General features: G+C 49.3%; 1 long non-coding RNA gene across 1 annotated transcript in view; it reads right to left on the reverse strand.

The window, feature by feature from the left end:
- LOC115276760 overlaps positions 1-1,201 on the reverse strand; it is a 41,218-nt gene extending 40,017 nt beyond the window's left edge. Inside the window, exon 1 of the long non-coding RNA XR_003902078.1 lies at positions 988-1,201. This is a non-coding gene — a long non-coding RNA (uncharacterized LOC115276760). The remainder of the gene's footprint in view (positions 1-987) is intronic.
- Between the last annotated feature and the right edge of the window lie 5,362 nt (positions 1,202-6,563).

The raw sequence follows: 6,563 nt of genomic DNA on the forward strand, positions 1-6,563 counted from the left end.
TGAACAAATCAAGAGACTATAGATGCTGGAGAGGGTGTGGAGAGATGGGCACCCTCCTAGACTGTTTGGTGGCAATGTGAACTGGTGCAGCCGCTCTGGAAAACAGTGTGGAGGTTCCTCAGAAAACTATCCACAGAACTCCCTTATGACCCAGCAATAGCACTGCTAGGGATTTACCCAAGGGATACAGAAGTGCTGATGCATAGGGGCACATGTACCCCAATGTTCATAGCAGCACTGTCAACAATAGCCAAATCATGGAAAGAGCCTAAATGTCCATCACCTGATGACTGGATCAAGAAGATGTGGTTTATCTATACAATAGAATACTATATGGCAATGAGGAAGAATGGAATCTGGCCATTTGTAGCAAAGTGGATGGACCTCGAGGGTGTCATGCTAAGCGAAGTAAGTCAGGCGGAGAAGGACGGATACCATGTGTTTGCACTCAGAGGTCTGACAGGAGAACAGGAGAAACCTAATGGAGGACCAGGGGGAGGGGAAGGGGGAAAGAGAGCTGGGGAGAGAGAGGGACACAAATCATGAGAGACTACTGAATACTGAAAATGAACCGAGGGCTGAAGGGGGAAGAAGGGAAGGGAGGTGGTGGTGATGGAGGAGGGCACTTGTGGGGAGAGGCACTGGATGTTATATGGAAACCAATCTGACAATAAACTATTAAAAGAAAAGAAAAGAAATTTAAAAATAAAATAAAAAGGTGAGGAGTCCTTCAGCCTCGGGCCTGGCTCAGTGTGATCCCCTCAGGCCCTCCTCTGTACAGATGCCCATCCCTGGCAAGCTCCTCTCTAGTGGTAGCAAAACAGCTTCGAGCACCAGGCTTTTATCCTCACCAGTCCAAGACCAGCAGCGCAGTAATCCACTCTTCCCTAACTATTTAACCCAAAGTCCTGGGCCTCATTCTTATTGGTCTGAATTTGGGTCACATTTCCATCTCTCAACCAATCACTGTGATCCCAGGGCACTCACTGTGATTGGCCAGAGCTGAGTCTCCATGTGTCCTGCCCAGCAACAGCAGACGTCTTTCCTCTTCTACAGTGTTGAGCAGGTTGTTCAAGAAGCTACGCAGGTTGGGAGCACAGCTTGGGGTGGAGAGGAATCCTCTAATGCCAGAATCTGTGATGAAAGAGGAGGCATGGCCTGGCATCAGTGACTCCATGTGTGAAGCAGAACTGGAGTATCCGTACAAGTGCCTTTTGATAACGCTTCAGACTGAAACATCCTTGAGGACAAAGGGTCTTGCATTCCTGGTACCTACTAGTGGGCTCGATATTCAAAAAATGCTTGTAAATCAGTGGATGGATGCATGGATGGGTGGATGGGTGGATGGGTAGTGGATGAATGAACAAATGAAGCACTGAGTTTGAAAATACCCTCAGCAGGAATAGGCTCACAGTATTGGATGGGAGTGTTCAACAAAGAAATGCATTTTTAAAACATCTCTCTTCTGTTTAATTATATCAGAAATGGAGCATCATGAAAATAACTCATACTCTGAAGTCACACAGACCCAGTATGAATTCTGGCTCTGTGTGAGCTTACGCCAATGATAAGTTACCTCGGTCTCTGTTTTCTCATCTATGAAAGTGGGCAGCACGATGGGGCCTTCAGCAGAAAGGCCATTGGGACAATCTCGCAAGAGGAGGCACTCATTATGTTGATACATTGATTACAGACAGGACCCAGCTCTCTGCCTGACACTATAAAAAAACTCCATTTCATCAGCACATGGAGAGGAAGCCATTCCCAGAGAGAGGCCCACACAAACCACTTAGAGAGGCAGATCGATAAACCTGAATGCCAACTTACTCATTTATCATAGGAAATTATTTGGAGTAACTATTCAAACCCTAGCACCTTTCTCCCTGTGTGAAGCTCTATATGGGAAGTCAAAATCATGACCAGAAAGGGCCTGGGGTCACGCCGGAGGACCGGCGCTGCCTCTTGCGGGGGGGGGGGGGGGGGACGGACAGGCCACTGGGAAAGCCTTCACAGACAGGCTTGGATGGTCACTGCCTAGGCTTGTCTGTCTCCTAGGATGAGTTTGTACATCTTCCCTTGGTTCCATGACATACTTGTGTCCCTGAGGACATCCGGTTTTCCTCATTTGCAATGTCTTGGGGAAGGACTGAACTCAGCCCCTGAAATATAACAACAGAGAAGAACACCTCGCTCCTGCATGTAGACTACAGGACAGCCGCGAGGGCGTCCCTGGTCCTCAAGACCCGGGCCAATGGCCTAACTCCTCACGTCCATAGCCCATTAGAGTCCTAAACCTTGTTCCAGATTCCAGCAATCCCCGGGAGACTGATATTCTGTGGTCTCCTCCTCCTCCTCCTGCTGACTCACGGCGGCTCGGCATTGTGTCCACACAGACACCAACAGCAGCTTTTTTACTGATTTCCACCAAAAAAAAACAAAAACAAAAATAAAAACAAAAACCCAGCACTTGCACAAAACATTCCTGAATAGACTTTTCTAAAGAACTGAGGAGGCAGGGAGCGGCCTCAGGAAGGCTTTACGACATACAAGAAGTCAGCGATCTGCTTAGAACCCCTGTTAGACATTTCTATTCTTCTAAAGTCCTCCTGACCACCCAGATCTGGGGGCTTCCTGTCCTGGCCCATCCCACCAGCGCCCCTGACCCACTCCCTCCCCACACCTCTCCCCCCTACCCCCCCAACCCCACTTCTCTCCCGCCCCTCCCTCTGGAAAGCAACGAGCAAGTCAAGTCCCTCTCCTTGACTCACTCACAGAACTTCTACCCCTCTCTGGAGCCTCCCTCACAGCTGAAACCCAGGCCCGGGGATTTCACCTTCTAACTGAATGAAGGTGTTTTCCCAAAAAACACTGTTCCTTTCTAAAATGAATTTTGGAGCCATCCATGAAGAAAATAGAAGTACTTCCTACTTGGTTGTAAAGTGTCTGGATATACATTTGATAAAAAAAGTTCCATCCACTCCTTTGTTCTTCTCCATTTATGTAATACACTGTTGATCAATAATAATTACACGATGACTAAGGTGTTTCTGTTCCTCTCCACATTCCAGTGCCGGCTGAGGAAGCACCCTCAAACAAATCCCCTCTAGCTTGGGTTTTCCCGATAGCTATAGGCTTGCAAAGACCAGTGCCAAATACTGACTCCCCAACTTACTAGCTGTGTGGTCTTGTGCAAACTACTTAACCTCTCTGGCCCCAGTTTCTCCAACCATAAAATGAAGTGATAGACTAGCTTATGGACCCCTTGGGAGAACTACATTCATTCATTCCTGAAAAGTGCTTAGAACACAGTAAATGTTAGCTGCTCCTCTTTTTTTTTTTTAAATCCCTTTCTCCCTAAATAGTGTGACTTTATCAATCTAAAAGATAAAAGGGTTTAGCTTTTGTACTTTAATAAAGTCAACCTTGAGCTAGAGACCAAAGTGGCAGGGTCAAGGTTCAACTTGGCTCAAGGGCATACCTGCTGGAAGTCCAGGATGGCCAGGCACTAACTCAGCTGGAGCCTGCAGTCAGAGATGGAGGGGGTAGTGCGACATGTTAAAAATATAACCCAAACCAGAGTAGCCTCAACTGGCAGAAATACAGACTGCCCTGGGTCTAGTTCGTTTCTGGGTCTAGAAACCAGACCTCAGGGTCCAAGCCTGGAGGGTCCAAGGGCTGGCTAGCATCAGGATGACTGACCTGTCCTAGATCCAGTGGGAATCTCTCAGAGGCCCCTCAAATTTCCTTAGTTTCACAAGAGGGTGAGAAGAACAGAGACAACATGGACCCTCCCCGTGAGGGTAAAGTCTATCCTCTCGTGTCTGCAACCTCCAGAACAGACAGACTCCTTGATGAAATAGCAGAGATGGCCCCTACAGTTCAGGCTGCCACTCTCATGGCCGGATCTGACTGCTGAATACCACTTCCCCCATAACCGACCCATCCCCGGAGCAGGGACAGGCTGGTCAGATTGCTTTGCTGCAGCCTCTGAAAAAACAGGGTCAGGACTGGAGTGGGAGAGCCAGGCATGGGCTGAGTGAAACCAGGACCTCCCAAGGTGGGCCTAGGCGAGGCGGAGGAAGAAGGAAGTGAGAAAGCTTTGAGGGGGACCGCAGGGCACATCTTAATGGGAGAGACTAGGTGGGTCTATTTGCAGAAGGCAGAGCTGCCTGGGTGGGACGCAAGGGCTGAGCAGTGAGAGGGAGGGGACGGAAGATTAGAGCTCACCTAAAAGGCGCATATCTGCACACACTCATTCAGAGTTTAGTCCTTCCTTCCATGAATACATTATCCACTTGACTTTATAAACGCTCCCTGCACACTTGAGTCTCCCTTATGTGGCTTCGGGGTCCTGCCTGTCACGCTGCCTTGGCTGTGTCGGGGCCAAAGAGACAAGGAGAAGCGTTCTGTGTTTTGCCTCTCCATCCCTGGGGGGGACCCTGAAGAAGTGTCTTTCTTCTTGGTGCATTTTTAAAATAATTTTTAAATGTTTGTTTATTTTTGAGAGAGAATGAGGGGGGAGGGACAGAGAGAGGGAGACACAGAATCCAAAGCAGGCTCCAGGCTGTCAGCACAGAGCCTGACGTGGGGCTTGAACCCACGAGCCATACGATCATGAGCTGCGCCGAAGTTGGATGTTTAACCAACTGAGCCACCCAGGCGCTCCCTTCCTGGTGCATTTTTACCCCTGCACCACCCGTCAGCCTGGTCCCCTTTGCAGAAGTGCGTACTTAAAGGAGGAAGCAAGGCAGCCAGAGTAGCAGAGGGCTCGGGCCAGTCCAGGGCAACAAGCCCAGGGGACAGAAGAGTTAATTGCAAAGAAATAGAAAGCGCCCTGGGGACTTTAGTCGGGAGCAGATGACCCTCCTGGCTCTGTTCTTTCTGGTGGGATCTACCCCCTGCCACAGAGTTTTGACATCTGGGGGGACACCTGGGGCTGGCAGGACCTCTCTGTCTGTCCCTTGGCCTTGGCGTGTGGGGTTGGGTCCTGCAGGCCGGGCCCAGCCTGGGGCACAGGCTAAGTCCGGGCCCACCTGTGCAGGCGCTCAAAGCAGGACTCTTTCCAGAGAACTCTGGCTTGGTCATGGACTGAGCCTAGCGTCTCCTGAGATTTTGTTTGTGTGGACGGTTTGCTTGCTTGCTTGTCACATGTGGTAAGAACACTTAACGTGAGAGTTTTAACAGACTTTTAAGTGCACAACGTACCGTACAACGCTCTACAGCGGACCCTGGAGCTCCGTTATTCGCTTAACTGAATCTTCGCCATCGATTAGTGATTCCCTCCGCCTCTGGAAACCACCACTCCACTGTTTGATTCTATGAATTTGACTATTTTAGTTACCGCATGTAAGTGACATCATGCAGTATTTGTCTTTCTAAGACTTGTTTACTTCACTTAGCATAATGTCCTCAAGTTTCATACATGTTGTCACCGATTGCACAATTTCCTTCTTTTTAAAGGCCGAATTGCATTCAATTGTATGTATATATATCACATTTTGTTTATCCATTCACCCATCGATGGACATTTAGGTTATTTCCACATCTCGGCTATTGTGAATAATACTGCAGTGAACCTAGAAGTACTGACGTTCCTTCACGATCCTGAAAATAAACAGGTGGGACTCCATCAAACTACAAACTTCTACAAAGCACATCAGGCAAAGGACACATCAGAGTGAAAAACAACCTATTAAATGGGAGAAAATATTGCACACCTTCCCTCTGATAAGAGGTTAATCTCCAGAATATATAAGGAACACCTTCAATGTAACTGTAAGAACAAAAACAAAAACAAGCCAAATAGCCCAATTATTAGTTGGGTTATTAGCCCATTAAACATGGGCTAATGACCTGAATAGATACTTCTCCAAAGAAGACTTACAGGTGGCCAGCAAGCACATCCCTCATCATCAAAGAAATGCAAATCAAAGCCACAATGAGAAATCACTCACACCTGTCAGGATGGCCATCCCATCATTAAAAAGAAAGACATAACAAGACAACAGGTGTCAGCGTGTGAGAAATTGGAAGCCAGCCTTGCGGAAACCTTGGAAGCATTCCACTGTTGGTGGGAATGCAAAATGGTGCGACTTCTACGGAAAACAGTATGGAGGTGCCTCAAAAAATTAAAGCTAGACCGATCCTATGATCCTGCCATTCCACTGCTGGGTTTTCATCCAAAAGAACTGAAATCAACACCTCAAAGAGATATTAGCGCTTCTCTCAAGGTCTTGTTACCCAGCTCCCCACAGCAGCTCGGGTCCCTGTTGCTTTTAAACTCAACAAAAATGAAACCTCACACCCCGGCCCGAGCCCAGGCAGAACCCCAGGTCCGCCCCCCGCTCGCCCGGACCTGCCCTCCGGGAACCGTGGAATCTTGCTCCCTGCCGGGGGTCTCGGCTCCAGCCGCGGGGACAGGCTAGGGGAAGGTCGGGGCACGCCTGGCTGTGGGGCCCTCGTCAGGCGGCCGCGCTCGCCGGAGCAGCGTGACGCGGCGACCGGAGGGTGGCGACGCGGGGGGCCGAAACGGGCGGTGCGCTCTCCGGCGCCCGGCTTCCTGG

Source organism: Suricata suricatta, chromosome 13 (genome assembly GCF_006229205.1).
Source record: "Suricata suricatta isolate VVHF042 chromosome 13, meerkat_22Aug2017_6uvM2_HiC, whole genome shotgun sequence".
Lineage (NCBI taxonomy): Eukaryota > Metazoa > Chordata > Mammalia > Carnivora > Herpestidae > Suricata > Suricata suricatta.